The 20,863-nt window shown below is 46.6% G+C and overlaps 1 protein-coding gene across 8 annotated transcripts in view; it reads left to right on the forward strand.

Moving 5' to 3' along the window:
* LOC125987921 (neural cell adhesion molecule 2) overlaps positions 1 to 20,863 on the forward strand; it is a 186,861-nt gene that overhangs the window by 64,624 nt on the left and 101,374 nt on the right. The window lies entirely within an intron of this gene.

Consider the following 20,863-nt stretch of genomic DNA (forward strand, 5'->3'; position numbering starts at 1 on the left):
CTTGTTTTTATTTTGATGCTGCTAATAGGCCTGAAGCATTAGCAGCAGAAGCCGTTGAAAATGTCTGAGTTGGCTCCAAAATAGTGACTGATTGATTTAGGACTAAAGACTGGAGTGGATTGGAGGGGAGGGGAGAGGGCTTCATGTTATTAGCAGGATGCTTTGCATGAAAAAAAAAAAACCATGCATTTTTGATGATCATTTCATTCATTTTTGTTGGTTGATTCGATAGCCGCAAATACAAAAACGTAGACAAACTGGAGCAGGGCTCGGGGCTAAAGGCTTATCGACTGACAGATTTTGTCAAGAATTGACAAAAAGCTTGAAACCATTTTTTGGTTCAAAAAGTTCTTCACATTCTTGTCACATGGCTTTAGAAATGTACTTGAGAATTTGAAATAGAGCCAACGTTTTGGCTTTTGTGCTGAAGCCCATTTTTTAAATAAATCTAGAGTATGACGTTTCTATCACATCCCTTGTGATCACAAGTCAAAGGTGTTAAAACAGTCGTTTGATGAAGAACTCAGCTCCAATTTTTGATGGCCTGAACCCCACGCATGCGCCCGCCCACGCATGCGCCCACCCGCCCAGCTGCCACTCGGCAGCTAAGGAGGCGTCGTGTAAACAGCACCAAAGATCATCCATCTATCTATCTGCCAGATGACTCGATGTCGCTGGCTGTCCTTGCACGATTGCTTCAACTTGAAAATGAGAGAGAGCGTATCTTGAAAAGAGATTGCTCATTTCTTGTCTGGTGGCCGATATGCTTCTTTCTGGGAGGGAAGGACGGATGGAGGGAGGGAGGGAGGGAGGCGGTGCTTAATGAGGAGTCGATGAGAGCTGCCGATGGCAAAGACTAGCTTTGCTTTGCTTTGCTTTGCTTTGCTTTGCTTTGCTTTGCTTTGCTTTGCTTTGCTCTGCTTTGCTTTGCTCTGCTTTGCTCGTCGGTGCGAGTGGGCCAAAGGAAGCAACGGTGGGCCTCTGCTCTCCTGATTGCCACAGGAGCTTCAAACCGAATTGCCTAATGCAACGTGGGCCAGCTTCTTTTTGTTTCTCGTTTGATTTCATTTTCTTTTCATGTGCTCGCTCCTCCTACACCACAAGCCTCATCTGCTTGGGGAGTCAGTGAGCTTTTTAAGCAGCTCTGTTTGCCTTGGAAATTCTCCTTGGTGTTTTTGTTTAGCTGCTAAATTAGACGCTCGCTCTTTTGTGTTAGTCCTTCTTGACCCGAGTCCTTTCACACGGCACAGCTTTCCATCCATCCGTTGTTCCCTTCTAAACAAAGGGAGCGGAACAATGACAGCTCATCTGAAAGAGTTGCAGATGTGAAAAAATCAAATAAATAGTGCAGCGGCATGGCCTTTGCCGTGGAGGCGGTCCGAGTCCCAAATGAATAGAGCGCTCCCACCCGATCAGGGAGTCTCATTTGGAACCGTCACGCAACATAAAACGCCACCGAAATGAGGAGTTCGCTGACGGCCCCCAGGAGTCCAAGAATAACCTTTGCGTCGTGCCGCTCCTCCACCTGTCCAACCTGTCTTCATTCGGCCACTGCTCCCTTTTTTGTTGTAAATTAGAATTATACACCAGGAAAAACCTGTGTTTGCTCATCTATGAAATGAAAGGACCCTTTTTTTTTTTTGCCCCTTTTTTGTTCCCGAGTGGCAAATATGAAGCGTACCAATTTCGCCCCGGCCTCTTATCAATACATTTGCAATGGCCGAGATTCGACATGGGAACCAGCTCAGTCACGACTGCGTGCCTCGCAGCGAGGATTACCGCGATGACTAACCGCTCGACGCAAAACGATTCATGTTGTGCCACAAAGTCGACTTCCTAAAAAATCTGGCAGCTGTTTTCGTTCCCGGCAGAGCCAAGAACGCATTTGGAGATAATAACCTCATCATCTTGTTTGTTTCACTTTAAATCAGATGCACAAAGCTATTGAACTTTTCTTTCTTCATATTGTAAGGTGAGACACTCCATTCCAACACGCTGATGAACCAAGTTGGAATTTTGGGGGAGAATTCCTCCCAAAAAGTACACTTGCATGCAAAAAGTACAACTGTGTCGTCCGTCCGTCCGTCCGGTGTAATATTTTGCATCATGATCATTTCCCACAGCACACCTGATGATCTCTCACAGCAATGTGCCTTTACTGCATGTATTCTTCCTGTTTGCTTCCAGAAACGATATAAAAAGCTTCTTTTTTTTATTTCGTCACTGTGAAGAATGCGTTGAGCATTGAAAGCCAACGCTGCTGAAGCTCTTTTTCGCACCTATTGAATGTTTGTCTCATTTTTTTTTTTTTTTTTTTGGGGGGGGGGGGGGGGGGGGGAATGTCTCAACTTCATTGGTAGCTGGAAAAACGTCGTGTCCTTTTATTGAGGGCGCTGTTTCTGATTTTTGCCATACGCAAATGCATCATCGGAAGACGAGCTGAGAGAAAGAAATCTTCGAATTTCCCCTTTTACCATTGGGAAGACATGTCAAAATGAAGTTGTACAACGGCAACTCATTCACTGCCATTGACGGCGGCTATAGACGTCAAAGATACATTTGACGTCAACTGGCGCGTGTGTTACGTATCGCCGTTTGAAATGAAGGCTGTGTGTTGTGAAAAGCGGCTGAGAATGGTGGCTCCAGCCAGACCTTTCATCTTATTGGGGAGCTCGGGGACGGCGCCCGCACATCCGTACGACTTAGCCTTTTGGAATCGAAGCATCTTCTTTCCAGTCCCGCTGCGGGCAAAAGACATTTCAGCTCAGAGTTGCCAGTTCACTGCCTGACTCCTGCCCTTAAGCAAGGCAGCGACTCTCCCTTCTTGCTCGCCCGCTTGTGTGTGGTGTGCAGTAGCAACAACAGAAAGCGGCCAGTTACTGAAATTCCCCCCGAGGGACTATAATGAGTCGATTCAAAATAAATCAAAGTTCAATGTAGGAAGGACAAAAAGCATGGCGGTCATTATTGTGTTCTTGTTGGTTTGTCAGCGACATCTAATTAAGCGCACTTGTCGAGACAATTTAGTTTATTAGCGAAAAACGAGTGATTTCTTACTCTTCCGCCGCTCGTTGCCAAGGAAGCGGCAACACGGGCTCATCTATTGTCTCCTGCGGCCGGCAAACATTTTGGCAATTCAGAAAACGCCGCGGGTGTGTGAGGGGCCAAAAGTGTCTGGCGCGCTAAAGCTCGGCATGACACGCGACTCGGATGTTAGCAAGCGACGCGTGGATTTGCCCGACGGTGCGCCGAGGCTTCGGCGGGCGACCGTCGCTTCTTTGCGACGGTGGGCGGGTGACGGATGCTCCGAGGTCATCCTGCTGTCAAGTCAAACTCCCGAGTCTGCGCATGGAAAAGGCCTCGTCCGTGATGTGGAAAGTCAATCATCAGGAAATACATAGATGGCTTTTCGATGAGGATTTCTGCTTACTCTTGAACTCCTGCGCGTGACGCTTTTTGTGCCTCATGACCGCTCAAGGCTGTCTGTGTGATGAGCGATGACGGGAGCTGCCTGCTTCAGCAGAATTACACACGCAGCTGCCAGGCACCGACCGTTTCCTGGAAATAGGGAGTTCAACTCATTGATGGGGTTCCTGCCATGATGCAAATACCAGAGGAGAAAATCAGGGCAAGTCACTTGGATGACAATTGGGCCGTTTGTGTGGAACCATTGTCAGATTTGGGGAGAATTTTCCCAAAACGAAATTGAGGTCACACGAGCGGAGAAAATCAGGACAAGGCGCTTGGATGACAATTGGCCGTTTGTGTGGAACCGTTGTCAGATTTGAGGAGAATTTTCCCAAAAGGAAATTGAGGTCATGTAAGATAGAAATAATAATTGTCTCAAAAAAAAAATCAATCCTGTTGCGTGATTTGAGTGTGACCAGCGTGCAATGCAGTCCCGCTCAGTGGCGGCCATTTTGGTACGACTGACGATTGTTTGTCTCGATATGTGCCCTGCGACTGGTTCAAGGTGTAGTTTGCCTTTGGCCTGATGTCAGCTGGGAGAGGCTCCAGAAGCCTTCGTGACCCTGAACACGATGAGCGGTCTTGGAAACGGGTGGCTTGTTAGAGATTTGCTCACTCCAACTTATTTTGCAAGAACCAAACAGAAGACAAGCAAGTTCTTTTAGACACCTGCAGGTGGAGAGTCCATTCGTCGCTGTCTGAACAGCGATTATCGAATGAAGTCTGGAAGTCTCCTCCCTGCAAGGGCATATTTATTAGGAGGAACAGAGTGGGGGTGGGAGTGGACAGGTTTGGTGAACCCCCGGCCTCTGATAAGATCAGAGCAGGGGGTGTTTTACACTATTGTGGGAAACAGACTCTGCATTGTGAGGGCCAGACGTGATTGATTTAATTATTACATTGTGAGGGCCAGACGTGATTGATTTAATCATTACAGTCTACATTCCAACATAATCATAGGATCAAACTAACCTGAAAACCCTAACAGCTCCTGCTGGGAATGGGATTAACCTGTCAGTCAGTCAATCAATCAAAAGGCTCGCTATGGAGAGTCAGTCAGTCAGTCAGTCAGTCAGTCAGTCAGTCAGTCAGTCAGTCAGTCAGTCAGTCAGTCAGTCAGTTGGTGTGGCCAAAGCTTTCAGTGGATTTTGGGAGAACTTTCAGGAGTGTGAAAATGTGCACTTGTCTTTGACACCATCTTTGAAAAATCCATTTTGTTACGTGACGCAAGCTTAATCCCTTCCACTATAACATTTGAGTCGATGTGCTTTTTATCTGACGGTGCAGCTCAGGGTGGCTGTTTCAGACTTTTCACTTCAACCTCTTCAGGTCTATTAAGAGCATCTCCTTTTCACATGATTTATTTATTTATTTATTTATTTATTTATTTATTTATTTATTTATACACACCATTTCACCTGCTGCACTTTAACAACAACGACGACAGCAACAACAAAAAACACTTGAAATGCTCCGACGCTCCAAACCTTCAACTCATGATGCTTCAATCAATTTTTGAAGCATTAAATCGAAAATACACTCTGGCGCGCTACCAAAAGGGAATAGCTTCTTTTTTTTTTTTTTTTTTTTTTAGCTGGAGTGGGTTTCTTGGTGGGTACACAATAAAAAAAAAAAAAAAACAACAAAAAAACATATTTGCCAATTTGAGATGTTCGCTTGCGGCACTGTGTCAGTGTGCCTGGACGGATAATGAGTCATCTTTGTTTGGTGTCGCTCCCGTTAATCTAAGGCTGGTTCTGTTTCCCCGGAAGGCCAAAAGAATGGCATTAGAATTGTATTTGTCGTTTGATTAAAAACACAGACGACAAAAATGTGCCTCTGACATGTAAGCGGCACAGAACGTCCAACTACTTGGTAATATGTGTGAGGGCCCGCTGGCACGACCATGTGATATACGGTCTGTTTATACGCAAAATCAGGCTGTGGAGAAGGTCATGAAGCTCGCGCCTTCTCTCTCGGCCTGTGAATGAGCCAGCCCCTGGGAAAGCCCCTTTAATTCGAGCAGGAAACTCACCAGGTGAGCTCTGAGGGGGCAGCGAGATAAACCAAAAGGGAGGAGGGGGGAGGGAAGCTAACCTTGACGCTGGCAAAAAAAAAATGTGGGCACCAGCAAAGTTCTTTGAGTGTATGTCCTCCATTTGAAACTCGTGTCTGTCCTTGTCTGTGCAGAGAAGGAAGTGTCTGAGAATAGTCTTTTCATGTGCAGCAACGGTCATGGAATCAAAACACAAACTCCGGAGTTTCCTTATCCATGCGCTGTAAATATTTGTTCCAAGCAAGTCAACGTCGGTCCCGGCACGTCGGGTCGGGTCGGGTCGGGTCGGGTCAGTCCCGCTCGCCGCTCGCCGCCTCGGCCCGGTGAAAACAAGCCAACCCAAACAGAAACGGACAGCATGGCTAGATTTCCAATAAGTGCGTCGGCAGACGCTCCTTCCGTTGGACTGGTAAAAACATGATGAAATATTCAGTCATTTGAGTTCTACCTGTCTCCATGCTTCTTGCTGGGGTTTTTTTTGAAATGGAAGGAAAAGTCTTTGCTCGTCAACATCCGTTTGGTGGAAATAAGTGGATGCTTGTGTGTATACGTATAGAGAAACTGCTTTTAATGTTTGCATACACACGTACAGAGGTTTGTTTCTTGTCTCTAAATGAGTGTCCGACAAATTATAATGACCGTACATGGGTATTTGTATCAAAAATGCTTGTCGGCTGGACATACAAAAGGAATCAATCTTATTCATTCAGAACTAGGTGGGGGGGGGGGGGGGGGGGGGGGGGGGGGGCAAAGTCAGATTCTGACAGTTTGGTCAAAATATTGCCCTATCACGGTATTGCTCCAAAATGTGTAATGTCTTCAAAAGATTTGGTTAAATAACCCCCCCCCCCCCACACACACACACACACACACACACCCATCCTAATGCAATGCGCATATGCACATTAGCTAGCTAGCTAATTTATGTATTCATGTATTTCTAAACTCTCAAGATAGTGTTTATTTATTTATTTATTTTAAACTGTCAAAATAGTGTTCTATTAACATGACCTACAATATGTCAAAGGCAAGTAATCTAGTATATTTAGCATATGCTTCATCTACCAAGAACTATTTTTGCTTGTACTTTCTGTTTTTACCCATGCTCCCCTGGGAGCTTCATCGCCATTGCACAGATTCGCTTCAAGAAAGGATGGTGTTGTAAATGTAATCTCATTAGTTGAGGGGATATTTTATTTGCCGTGATATTTTCACCACTGAGTGGCTTTCAAAAAATAATCCAAAAGATTCAATGGTAAGACACGATGAGCTCGTCGATATGCCGTTGGCTTTTTGATTCGTAATAGAATTCCTCTTTTACCGAGCACTCGTATCATCTGAAACGTGTGCTTTTCACCATCGATGACTCGTTCTGATGCATGTCCAAGAGCGCTCCTCAAAGACAAGAGTAATGAGCAAACACATGTCGAGTCGCGTTCGTTAGTCCCGCCGTTCGGAATGCTTCATAAATCACAACCATCTGGAAACTCTGGCCGAGTTGCCATGCGGCGGGGCGGGCCAGCTGGATGCCAAGTCAAGTCAAGTCAAGTTGATTTGTATAGCCCTAAATCACAAACAGTCTCAAAGGGCTTCACATAGACAAAAATGGACAATTATTCTCAATGGATGCCAATCCTTCCCGCTCGCCATCTTCCCAGCCATGCCATGCCATGCCATGCCATGCCATGCCATGCCATGCCATGCCATGCCATGCCATGCCATGCCATGGGATTGCGGGATCCCACGGTGATTGCAGGGACAATCTTCACGCTGCAATGTGTTGATTGGAACACATTGTGGCAACTCAAGTGGAATGGCCTTGTCAGTTCGCACAGGTTTAGAATCTGTGTTGATGAAGTTCATAATAACTATAATCCAACTGTCTTTCATATTAATTCATGGTTTGTTTACCTTTATTTTAGCATTAGCCTTAGCTAGTGTCCTCTCTTCCCTTTCCCGCCATCTCCAGGGAAATCACCCGTGGGATGAGTGCAATGTTAGCCTTGTTTTCTATCTCTCCTCCGTCCGTCCGTCCATCCATCCATCCATCCATCCACCTGTGCCTCGCTCACACAATAACACTTGCCCCGCCAGCCCAAATCAAACGTGAGGTGTTCTGATTTGAAGTGCCTTCCTGTCACAAATAAAACCAATTTGTCCCTTCGTCTTGTGACCAGATGCAAAAGCGCCTCAGTGCTGATGAGTGAGTCAACCTAAGGCGTTAGACTTGGCTGCTTTTGTAGCTCCGTCAATCACTCGATAATGTTTAGCCGCTCGGATGCGGATTTGGGGGGGTTGCCATTGATCAGCTTTCATGGGGCTTCCTTTCATACTGCCTGTCTGAAGTCTGCACTCTATCAAGTGTCTGGTCTTTGCATCATTTCCACCCTTTGTTCTTTTGATTTCCGCCTTTCTTCCTTTCCCGCAACTGCAGCGGCGTCTCTTCTGTGGTCCTATTGGTATCATCCCCCGTTTGTCATCCTTGTCATGTCGACTTTTAATTCCCGCTTCTCTGGGTTTTGCATAACGGAAATCAATGGGAGCGTGCCTTGTAAGGAAGTGTTTTCGTCTCCATCAGCAACTTTCTCTCACAGGCCCCTTGAGCAATGCGTAACGTCACCAGATTTGAATCTGCGGTCTTTCCGGGTGGCCAAAAGTGGAAGATTCGTCTCATGTTTTCTGGCTGCTCTGAGCGTATTATTTGCCGCCATGTTGATTGGACTTGCGTATGCGACGACATTTGGGAGCTGCGCAGCCAAGGTGTGCTGGAGCCAGAAAAGCTGCCAAATGTTCCCATTCACCGTATCGTATTGTCTTTTTTCACCATCCAGGCAAATTCATCACTCGAGTATTGACAAATTGTTGATGAAAGGCGATTCTTCAAACGACACTTGCCAACTTCTTCTTCGTTGTGTTGTTGTGCCAAGTGTGACAAGGAAACAGTAGCCTTGAAGATGCGGAACAATGTTGTCTCGGCTATCGCTGGGCTTGAATTGTACACACTGAAGGGAAATGGATTCTGTGTTGACTCCCTTATCGAATCTAATTAGGCTTAGCTTCCAACGTTAGAAGGAGAGATCAGCTGTCCATATGCTTGGACGCAGTGCTCCACTTACAAGCCAGAGATAAAAGGAACAGATCTGCTGTCTGCACTCTTCAGATTTGCCCTGCTACAATGCGGATGTTAATCGCCAGGCGGTGGCAAACTGTACAATCCCAGAGTTCCGTATTGATTTGACACTTATCTGGAACGGATATATTTAGAAAGGAAGGAGGGATGGATGGATGGATGGATGGATGGATGGACGGACGGACGGACGGACGGATGGATGGATGGATGGATGGATGGATGGATGGATGGATGGATGGATGGATGGATGGATGGATGGATGGATGGATGGATGGATGGATGGATGGATGGATGGATGGATGGATGGATGGATGGATGGATGGATGGATGGATGGATGGATGGATGGATGGATGGATGGATGGATGGATGGAGGCATGGATGGATGGATGGATGGAGGCATGGATGCATGGATGGATGCATGGATGGATGGATGGATGGATGCATGGATGGATGTTCTTCATGGAAAATGTTGTGTTGCTTTTAGCTCATTCACTGCCATTCACAGCCGCAGAGTTCCATTTTTAATTGGGCTGGCAGTAAATTTTCAAATATTTTTTATTGAAGTCTAGATTGTTCACCCCAAAGCTGCTGTTGTCGATCGTTTATGGAATAAAAACAATGAAATAACATTGTACATTTTGTAGGTGCTCTTCACTGCCCCCTATAGTCTGGGAGAACATACACAATATAAACTTGCCTTGCCTTTAGCGCACGCAAGGAAAAGTTGCGTGAAAGGCGGCAAAATGCGTCTCGTTTCTGCATAAACCAAGCTTTGGTCAATCCCCACATTGTTCTCGTCCACCTCTAGCGAGCTGCCCCTAAGGTCATGTGACCAGGCACTACGCCTCTGGCCATCTTGAAAACTCCTCTGTTTTTTCTTTCTGTCTTTCTTGACTATTTTTAGAACGTACAGTACAACACAATTGTATTTATGGAACGCAAACACAGCTGCAGCGGTAACAAAGCGCTTCATACTATTAATATTACGTTTTAACAGTCTCTTTTTGTTATGGCAGATTTTGACTTGAGTTTAGCTGCGTGATTCAAGCAAGTTGCTTTTCTGTGCTGAAAAAAAAAAAGAAGCATCACAAAAAGCCAAACAATCCTTTCCGTCAAACACGTGTAATCCATGTTGTCATTGAAAATTTCATGGAGAGAAAATGCGAGATTAGCCGCCTGGCAAAAGCTTCTCAAACACCTTCAACACGAGCACCATCATTCGCGTCAACTTTGATTTTCTTTGAACCGCCGACGTCCTTTTCTTTCCTTTTTCAGCAGCAAACAGTTATTTTTACCCACGCTTATTTTTACAAAACGCCACGAGAAAATGCCATTTGTGTTGTCGCTGCCTCGCAGCGGCATCAGTAAAATATTCCGAGCTGGATTTCAAGGAAAGCGTCGAAGCTGGCTAATCGGCTCAGCTCAGCCTGCTTGGATTTGCCTGACTTTGCCTACCCCCGCTTCTCTGTAATCATCCAAATCTGACAAGATGATTAATCATGATCAAACACGGAAGAGATTAGCATTTTTTTTTTTTTTTTTTTTTTTATTCTTTCATCTATATGTTGTATGTAATCCATGAAAAGGTACACATCTGCACCTGAAAGGCAAATTGTTGCTTCATGCCATTAGCGTTAGCGCTAGCCACAAGATTTAATGGGCGCCTCTTATTTCCAAGCTTGAAATCAATTCTGTCCCGCAGCACTTTGAAGCGCTCGTGCTGTTCACTGCCGCTTGAAATGCACCCCAGCAATGCTTAATCCTTTTTCCTTTACAATGATAAGTGTGTCTCATTGGCTGATCATTTCTTCAACAAAGTAAACCATAAGCTGTGCGGATAAACACGCAAACGCTTCACAGACGTTGGTGGTGACACAAAAACAAACAGCAGACTTCACGCTGGAGCAAAGTGACTCGTTTGAGGTCTTAACTACAAATGCTTTTTCCCTTAGCGCTGCTTCTCACTTGTCATTGAAAGGTGTGTTGACTTTTATTTTGGGAAACATTGATTAACATTTTGCTGATCTCCAGCAATTTAATCATAATTCTTTGGAACAATAAATATCCTTATATCACTGAAGGACTGGAAATTAAAACATGCTGTTGTTGTTGTTGTTGTTGTTTTTTAAACCACTTTGATGAATTGACAAAATGAGCAACCAGTTTGTGGATTTTTCATCTCTTGAGGTGTTCCAAAAATATTGCTGATTTAATCGCCGCCCCAGACTTGTAGAAGAGCAACTTCACACTCTTGCTCAAGACTGCTAACATGGGCTAGTTATCGCACACACCATTTACACTATGTCGCAAACCTAATCGAGCAGATATGATCGGAAGATCTTCCCAGCACCCGAGAGACATCTAACTGCATTGCATTCTGTGTTGAATGAAAAGAAATTGGAAAATAGATTTTGACTCCAACCATAAACCGGCATTAAAAATACTTTGGAAAAATGTCCAGCACTAACAGTAGAAGAAAAGAGAGCAGATAGACAGACGTTGAACTATAACTATTTACGTACAGTATCTAATTTGAGCCTTGATCTTTTTTGTGTCATTAGCGCAGATCTCACAGAGATGCTTGTAGAAAAGTAGGAAAACGATGCTTGGCGTGTCTACAGGTTGAAAGTTCACTCACGAGCGCAAGTATTTGGCTGACCGAGCTGAGGCCGGATACGATCAATCGAATTCTTTATGAGGTGCTATTTGCGCACATTTCCTGCGTCCCGCCTGTCACACCGCAGCCTGATTGAAAGTGAGAGTTTGGCAGAAGCCCCGGCAGGCCTTCAATGTTTCAAAAATCCACAAACTGGCAATTGGAGCTTTATCGCTCGTCTCATTATCCGCCAAAGAGAATTGTTGTCCTCCCACTGTGGCCGCTATCTGCTATCCATCAGGACAAAGCCTTGCGCCAAAATAAATCATGCCAACAAGGTTCACGTGACCTTGTTGCCCTCATAATATGATATGTGGGATGTTATTAGCCCTGAAGACCCGGCGTTTGTTCGAAAAGCCGGGCGGCTGGAGAGGAAGTGAAGCGTGTGCCGGACAAGGTCAAGGTGAAGCCGACGGGGGCCAAGCCTCGCGCAGATAATACAAATATATATATACATGTATCTATGTGTATATTGTATATACACATAATACATAGATATATATAATATATCGATATATATAGTTTTGTTTTTTTATACATATATTTATTATTGCTTACGTTCAACAAACATCTGCGTGATGAAAGTGAAAGTCAACGATGATATTTTTTGGAGGGTTGTTGGCAGTCCTGTATCCCATCAGAATAGTTCTGGCCCTGTCCTGAGCAGCAGGATCCCATCTCAATGTTCCAAGCCAAAAGAAGCGCAATCTGTTCTGGGATGGGAGCAGAAAGTGAAGCACGATGTCATTCGTGCTACTTTCTTTCTGCTGTGATTTCATGATTGTCATTGTCCTCACTATGTACATACGTATATGCACACTTCTGTGGCTGCATGTTCTGTGCTATAGCTATATAGCTAATAGCTGCCGGGTATTTCCATGAGCAGTTTGTTGCAATCCTCTCCACGGAGTTTCAACACTTGTTGCTCATCAACAGTTTTTCTGTCAGGTGCCGCAGCGTTCTTTTTTTCTCCCATTTTCTTTTCGCTTTCTTTTTTTTACGCCAAAGTCAGCAAGTGTGATTTCACTTGCCATTTTGCTGGTTTGGTATCTTCCTTGCCACCTCTTTGAGGTATTTTTTTATCCTCAGCAGTATTTATTCACGTTGACCTTTTGTATTTGTTTTTTCTGTTACGTAGTTTTACATTGTTAGATTGCTTTCTTTTTGTCTGCTTTGAGGTCTGTAACTCAGTATGTTCAAGCCTGTATTCATGGTTAAAAAAAGAGAAGAAAAAAAAAAAAAGAACAATGGACCACACGTGGCCCCCGTGCCGTAGTTTGAACACACACGGACGGGAGCATATCATAAAGCTGAAACAAGTTGAAATGAAAGCAACAAAGCTCACCATTGAGCACTAAAGGATATCTCCGCTTGAACAAATGAAAGAACTACCAATGGAAATGTTCCAATTAGCTATAACGAAAGAAACATGAAATGCAGCGATGTCATTCATTCTGTTCACATGCAGTGTTAATTATGGAACCTTTTGAAAAGGTATCATACGACGACTACGGTTCCAATTTAGAATTTCCATTTGATCAATACCTGGGGACTAAAACATGAGCTTGTCCATTGTGTGCATTGGAAGGAGAGCGGGAAGTCGCCGAGGAGGCCGACAGTACGACAGATGGCCTTTACGGTCATCTCGTTGCGTGCGTCAAATGAAAGAAACCAAATGTAAAACAGACAGCTGCTCAACGCTTGGAACGGAAAGCCGTCCGTCCGTCCGTCCGTCTGTCGAAATGGAATTTCCAACAAGCGCTAGCGACTGCCCGTGCCCTGCCTGGCTGCCTGCCTGCCTGCCTGCCTGCCTGCCTGCCTGCCTGCCTGCCTGCCCGCCCGCCCGCCCGCCCGCCCGCCCGCCCGCCCGCCCGCCCGCCTGCCTGCGGGTGGGCCACTGTGGCGACTCTGGCCATTCTGAGACTTGGGATCCATTTTGCAGTCAGGCACAACCTGCCGTCTACGCACCATAGATACTAACACGAGCAGGGGTAGAACATTCCCCGTGAACTCCCAGTGAACCTTGCGCTTCCCTCCTGAGGTAGCATACGCGCACGTCGCGCACGCACATTGCACGCCTGCTCCCGTTGGGCCGGCGCAGGCGCTAATAGGCTCCCGTGGTTGACTGTCACTTAGTGGGATGAGCGCTGACAGCGTGGCGCTCCGCTCGTGGCCAAGGTCACGCTGGGATAGGTGTCAGCCGTCGGCGCTCATGAGCGCCGCCCGACGCAACCCGAGCATCTGCCCACGCGCGGGTACGTCCCGCGTCACGTCATTAGCGCTTTCATGGGAAGCCAAGACTCGGGCGTGCTTTTCCTTGCCCAGCCATTCAATTACGGGCTGCGCTCGACGCTCCCGGCGGCAAACCTCATCAACGGTGGCGGATGATGGCCGGCCAGACAGATTTCATTTTGTGTGAGTGAGAACATGGCAGACAAATCTACTCATTCACACATGGACTCGTTTCAAGCACCCTGTCCGTCCGTGGCTTAAGGAACTTTTCTCCTTTCCTCTCTCTCTCTCTCTCTCTCTCTCTCTCTCTCTCTCTCTCTCTCTCTCTCTCTCTCTCTCTCTCTCTCTCTCTCTCTCTCTCTCTCTCTCTCTCTCTCTCTCTCTCTCTCTCTCTCTCTCTCTCACCAAAGGCAGGCCTTGTCTTTTGTTTTACAACGTGAGTCTTTCAAGTTTTTCTTTGGAATGAATCAAATGAAAAGAATGACGTACTTTGCGTGCCGCAATTGCAACATTTGAATGAATTTTGCTCCTCACTTTTTCTACATTCTGATACACAAAATGGAGTCAGCAAGCGTATGGCACCAGATGACCTTTTGACCCCATTTTGCTTACGTGATGAGTGGGCGGGCGCCTCCTCCCTCGTCAGGGTCACTTAACTACCGCTTAGCGTTAATGAAGATGAATCATCCAGCGGAATCAATCGATGATGGAGTCCCTGTACTCCAATGCCAAGTTGCTCAGGGAAGAGACAAGCGACAACACGTCGGTGTCACATTTCCGCTACACGCGTCGAGAAGACGGCAGAGAGCTTCAATGAGCACTGCTTCTGTGAAGCGGTGCACTTTCTCAAAGTTGCGCTCTGCTGTTACGCTTCGACGGCACCGGCGCTTGCCGCTTGCCCCCCCTGGAATTCCCGTCCTCTCCGAGTCTTCAGGACGCGGGAAGTTCTTTTTGGCATCGGGTTGGCGGCGGCTGCTAGCCGCGAGGAAGAAAGCACCAGTGGCAGATCAAACGGATCTGCCGCTGCCAACGCGGCGAGGAAGACGTTCGTTCGGGCTTCACCTCGTTGCCTTTGTGAGCGTGTGCTCGCTCGCTCGCTCGCTCGCTCGCGTTAATCTGTCAGTGGATGTGTGTCACTGTGAGGATCGGGCTTTTGAAATAACCAGAAATGAAAAGTTGTCTGGTTATGCAACGAGGAGCTGGTGTCAGGCTGCCGAGTACTAGAAATTCTTGAAAAGTCTATATTTTGTCGAAAAAGAGCTTGAAATTGTACATACAATCGGATCCTATAATATAATACAATATAATATACCGTATTTGCCGGTGTATTGGTCGACCTTTTTCGATCCAAAATCGACCGAAAAAAATCGACCTCGACTTATACACCGAGTCATAAAATTGAACTTCGTATTCATCGCTTCAAATGTGATGGTAACCAAGGCCGTTTCTCATGCATCTCATTGTGCGTTGCACTTAGAAAATTTGAACCGTGCGGCGTGCGCGAGTGCGCGGCCCGCTGGAAGTCCAATGAGGCGCCGCGATCTCCTTCGCGGTGCTTATAAAGTGCCGATCCGCTCGGCTTGGAGCTATTTCCGACCTCCCGTTGGTGCCGGGCGGCGTGCGCGAGCTCGCCGGCCGCGATCTCCTGCGCGGTGCTTATAAAGCGCCGATCCGCTCGGCTTGGAGCTATTTCCGACCTCCCGTTGGTGCCGGGCGGCGTGCGCGAGCTCGCCGGCCGCGATCTCCTGCGCGGTGCTTATAAAGCGCCGATCCGCTCGGCTTGGAGCTATTTCCGACCTCCCGTTGGTGCCGGGCGGCGTGCGCGAGCTCGCCGGCCGCGATCTCCTGCGCGGTGCTTATAAAGTGCCGATCCGCTCGGCTTGGAGCTATTTCCGACCTCCCGTTGGTGCCGGGCGGCGTGCGCGAGCTCGCCGGCCGTGATCTCCTGCGCGGTGCTTATAAAGTGCCGATCCGCTCGGTTTGGAGCTATTTCCGACCTCCCGTTGGTGCCGGGCGGCGTGCGCGAGCTCGCCGGCCGCGATCTCCTGTGCGGTGCTTATAAAGTGCCGATCCGCTCGGCTTGGAGCTATTTCCGACCTCCTGTTGGTGCCGGGCGGCGTGCGCGAGCTCGCCGGCCGCGATCTCCTCCGCGGTGCTTATAAAATGCCGATCCGCTCGGCTTGGAGCTATTTCCGACCTCCCGTTGGTGCCGGGCGGCGTGCGCGAGCTCGCCGGCCGCGATCTCCTGCGCGGTGCTTATAAAGTGCCGATCCGCTCGGCTTGGAGCTATTTCCGGCCTCCCGTTGGTGCCGGGCGGCGTGCGCGAGCTCGCCGGCCGCGATCTCCTGCGCGGTGCTTATAAACAGCCGCATGCGCACGGCCTCCCGGAATTTGAACACATTTCGTCAATAAATTTCGCATATTGAATTTTGAAGTTTAATATAATGCAACAATTGAGCTCGACTTATACAAAGGATATATCATAAAATCGTAAATTTCCGTCGAATTTTAGGGGGTCGACTTATACACCGAGTCGACCTGTACACCGGCAAATACGGTAATAAAGCAAATCAATTCAGAAAGTGGAGCAAACACCTTTTGAACTCCTGTACTGCTTGCTAATTTCATTCCCTGCCGATATTCCAAAATAATAGTAGATTTCCAGTTTGATCTTTGCCTGAATTTGAATGTTTTGACGTCATAAAAGGGCTGTCAAGCTGTCGGCGACCAAAAAGAATGTTCTTTTCCCCCAACTCCAATTCCATCTCGCCCAGCAAAGTGAAAGATTGATTTCATTCTCTGCCTTTTTCTTTGTCATGTGTTTGAGGAGAGGCAAAAAGATGAGATTTGGTTTGTTGTTCATTTTGTAGCGCTAGATTCTCCTGCAGACCGGCGAATTCGAAAGCTCATTCCACGTCTCGGGTCCTCGTGTGACCTCAGACCTTGTGCGAGACGCCAGCTGTAAATTTTGATCACGACTACCATCGTCAGGCTGTGTTACTTTGAACTTGTTACCTGTCTGCAGTTGTTGGATATCGGAAGAGCCAGTATTCTACATGTGCTGCTCTATTTGAGCCTCAATGAAACTCGAGCAGATAGCTTCTTGTTAAGGAAACATTTTCACATACTTGTACTGTCCCGAAAAAGGGAAACTTTCCACCACTGCCTGAAAAGAAGCGAGAAACCCAAATCATCCCTCGTCTTTTTTGAACACATCTTATCAAATCCTGGCTTTGCATTAATACGTACTTATTCATCTCTTTCGTCAATTGTTTGCCATTGAAAACGCCTGTGTGACCTCAGCGTTGACTTCCCTTCCGACCGACCGACCGACCGACCGACCGACCGGGCATTTTTCCCTCTCCGCTAAAAACGATGCATTTCTTAAGAGCATACTTGCCGTGAGTGTATCTCCAGGCACAATTGCAAATTCTTCTCTGTCAGAGTTTTTACTGAGTTCTCTCCAAGTTAAAATCCTCTGAGACAAAAAAAAAAAAAAGGCAGACCTCAAGGGAAGCAAAACTTCCGGCAAAGTGACTGATTGCAGGTGAATCCATGTCACGAACGTACGTCTTGACTGTCACCATTGTTCTCAGTCAAAACAGGCAAGATATTTCCAGCTCAATTAAATCTGAAGGGGGAAAAAAAGACATTGCTCGACTCTTGCTTATATGATATGTTGTCGCTTTGTACAATTTTGTGTTTTTCTCCAAATCATTAAATGTGGTCGTATCTGCCGTTGGGAGGGAGTCAACTCGATACCGTGAATGTTTTTGAAGTCGGAACTTAGATGTTGTTGGCGCTCTTTTCCTTCCCGTCCTCGTTTCTAAAACTACAATTTCAAGTTATGGTACATCTTTGAAGGCCAACTGGAAGCAAGTCCACTTCACTCAACTGAGACTCCTCTGAAGAAGAAAAAGAGGTGTGCTCTTGAGGAAATTTCTCCCACACATGCTGCAGGAGTGCAGATTCCCGTATCCAAGCTTGTCAGCCAGCCCGCCGTTGGTTGGAATCCCATCTGCTTCAAACAACAACGCTTTCATGAAATGCATCGCCGCTCGGTCAATGCAATGCAGAATTGTCCGCAGCAACGCCTCGGGGGAAGTGGCCCACCTCAGATCTTGTCGATGCCGAATCGTTAGCGCAGCGGGCTCACTTTGATCGTCGTCGCCTCACCTCCTCCCATCCAGGAAAACCAGTTAGGGTGAGGTTGTTGAGAGGAGCAGGGGCAGCGTTTAAAAATGGCCACCGTCGAAATGTCAGGGGGTGCAAGAGACTCTGTGGCGCCATCTTAAGGTTGAACACGGTAATGCGTGTCAATTTCAGTCTGATTTGATTAGCGGGAATGTTCCGGAATTGCCGGCCCGGTCTTTACACGCCCCCGTAGCGTCTTGGAGTTGGAATAATAGCGTTTAAAAATCAGTAGTGAATCGTAAAATCGGTCCCACTGTTACATCGCAGATTTTAGAATGGCTTCCTCACGCACATTTTTGGAAATGGGATGCTCAAAAAAAACAAAAAAGGACTGTTGTGTAACTTGACTTTTGGTGAGTAGGCAGGCACTCGACAGTCCCGACTAGTCATTCAAAAAGCATGCGGTCGAGGGAGAAAGCAGTCTTCAAACCTGATACAATGGAGCTGTTTGGAGAAACCCAAACTACTGGAGCCGGTTGTCGAGGGCCAAGCTAAAACGCTAACCTCACTTGTCTTTTATATTAAACTTTGTGTGTATGAATGCTGTTATAATTAGGAAATACAAATGAAAAGCAAAATGAACATATCTGTCTGTGCCGCATAGCAGCAACATTAAAATATATGGCCAAAAATGATCTTAGCAAATGTTTGAATGGTCAAGATCATCGGTAAACGCCGCTAACTCATCCGCAACGGAATGGGCGTTTGGCGTGCGCGGCGTGGCGTTTCCTGGTCGCATTTGTCCCTTCAGCGCATCTTCCCATGGGTCAGATTTGTCCCTTCAGCGCATCTTACAATGGGATGCAGCCCAAACCTTCATTATCATGCACTTGGCGGGCTTGCTCTGTAATGTACTGAGCGTCCTCATTTGCATACAAAGATGTCTCCCCTGCATAGCAGATGTAATGAAATTAGTATGAAGAGTAGAGGACCTTGGAGGAAGCTTATTGCACCGCTGAAACATGTTAATGCCAAATGCCTTCTGTCAATGAGCTGCTTGATGCTATTCTGCCCGCTCTTGGTGTTATTTTTTTTAATTATTGTCTATCTGGCTAAATCCACTTTCTCGTTGCTTTCTCTTGTTGTCCTTCTTGACATTAGCTGCAGCACATTTATCACAAGACCTATAGAAAAATAAATAATAATAATCTTGCCGAGGCACAAATTGGACTTGTGGCTTGTTGTAAGTCTCCTCTTGCGTCAAGTGAGTCTTAATCGGGCAAGTGTGTTTGCATTTGTACTTGCTTCAGTTTCATCTTAATCACGCTTGCCTCCGTTAGCTTCGGTCTTCTCCCTTCCAGTCGGTGTGAGTCATATGCTAAAAGAGTCGAGAGGGAATTGGGGGGGGTCACATTCTCCTTCATCGCATTTCTTTCCTCTGCCAAGTCTCCTGTCTTTTAGCCGCAGCTTTGTTCGCATTAGCGAATGTTTTGTCTGCCGCCGCAATCGATAGCAAATCACAGCACCTCAATCCGCAAATTGCAGCTTGGGAGGGGCAAAAAGGAAAGCATGCGCGTTTGCTTTCCATTAATACGCTGTCAATTGTTTAAGCGCTCGTTCGCTCGTTCGCTCGCTTGCTCGCTCGCTCTTTAAAATGCCCGGGTGGTTTTGAATGGAAGCAAATACGACAGATGGGAGAAGGATAATGTTTTTTTGTTTTTTTTTTTTTTTTGTTTTTTGCTGTAAGCAAATGAGCGTTGGGTACTCTGCTGAATGACCTCCAAATTGACATCTTGATTTGGGAAGTCATTAGCGGTAGCCGCGGCTATGTTCTGTGGCAGTAAACCGGTCATTATTTCACCGCTAACTGGCTCATTTGCGGAAATGGACCAAGTCCGAGTCTACTTGGTGACAAGAAGGAAAAATTCTAAATTCATTTGCCAGCTGCTAACAAACAAATAGCAATACAAATATACATCATTCATCTCAGCTACAGTATGTACAGCTTCCAGTATTTTTCTCTGTCAATGAGCTGAGTTTATTTTGTATTTTATTTTTTTTATTGATTTGGTGTTTTTCGCAGCTGTCAGTCTGGCAGTCGGTGAGCATGCGCCGACCGATGTGTGAACAAGCACAAAGGGCAAGTTTGAAGTCACACTTTTGAGGGTGTCTTAGCAGCAGGCAATCAAGACACATGTCAGACCTCTGGAGTGCTCAAAGTATGAGCGACTTGCGTAGATCCGAGCCAAATCATCTCACATACGGCGGAATGAAATGTATTCTTGCGTCGTTCTTCCCAGTTGTCTAGCAATGCGTTTTTAACTTTCACTGAAATACAACAGACCTTCAGAGATGACACCTCCGCTGGTATCGTGTCACCTTCGAGCATAACTGGCAGGCCAAAAGTGAATGGAATGAAATTGAGTTTATTTATAACTGGAAGGGATCTGAAGTTTGTAGCTTGTGCAAGTCAAAAAGAGACGTTAGGACTATACAATAGGATTCTATTGATCTTATCCTTTGTTTTTTATAAAGTGCATGACCCTAGCCGTTTTACTACGTGTCTGTTGTCTTGGTTTCTGTCTGGGTGCTCGCTCCGCCCCTCCCCTCCCCTCCCCTCCCCTCCCCAAAAAGCAAAACAAATCCAAATTGAAAATAATCCTTTTCGACAGTCTTTGCAAATGAGCTTTACAGGTGGCCATCACGATTGTGCTCGTCATCAACATGTAACTTCGTATCTCGGCTTGGGACTTGAACTTTATTATTCAAAGCGCATTGGCGGAGGCTATACCTCAAAGCCTATCTTGCAAATAATGCGGGCCACTTTTAAAAGCAAATCTCAAATGAGGAGCAATCGTCTATTCAAGGAGACGGAGTGGAAGGGATGTTTTCCTCGCTGCGCATCTGCCGGCCGGCCGCCGGCCGCGAGTCCTCCTTTAAGCGTTGCCTGCAAGGGCATCAAGAGTATATTGCCAATCATTACACCGCCGCATCTACTTTATTTTACAAGTTGGTTAATTACCACTCGCTCCGGAGCCGCCCGCCCGGCCGGCCGGCTTTCCCCCCGGAGTCCTCTCCCTTCACTAACACCCCCCGCCCCCTCCTGCGCACCATCGATCCTGACTGGGGGGAAAAAGTAAACTTTCCGAGGGCTTTTACTTTGTTTTGTTTCGACACCTTGATGAT

The sequence above is a fragment of the Syngnathus scovelli genome, chromosome 2 (assembly GCF_024217435.2).
Source record: "Syngnathus scovelli strain Florida chromosome 2, RoL_Ssco_1.2, whole genome shotgun sequence".
In the NCBI taxonomy this organism is placed as follows: domain Eukaryota; kingdom Metazoa; phylum Chordata; class Actinopteri; order Syngnathiformes; family Syngnathidae; genus Syngnathus; species Syngnathus scovelli.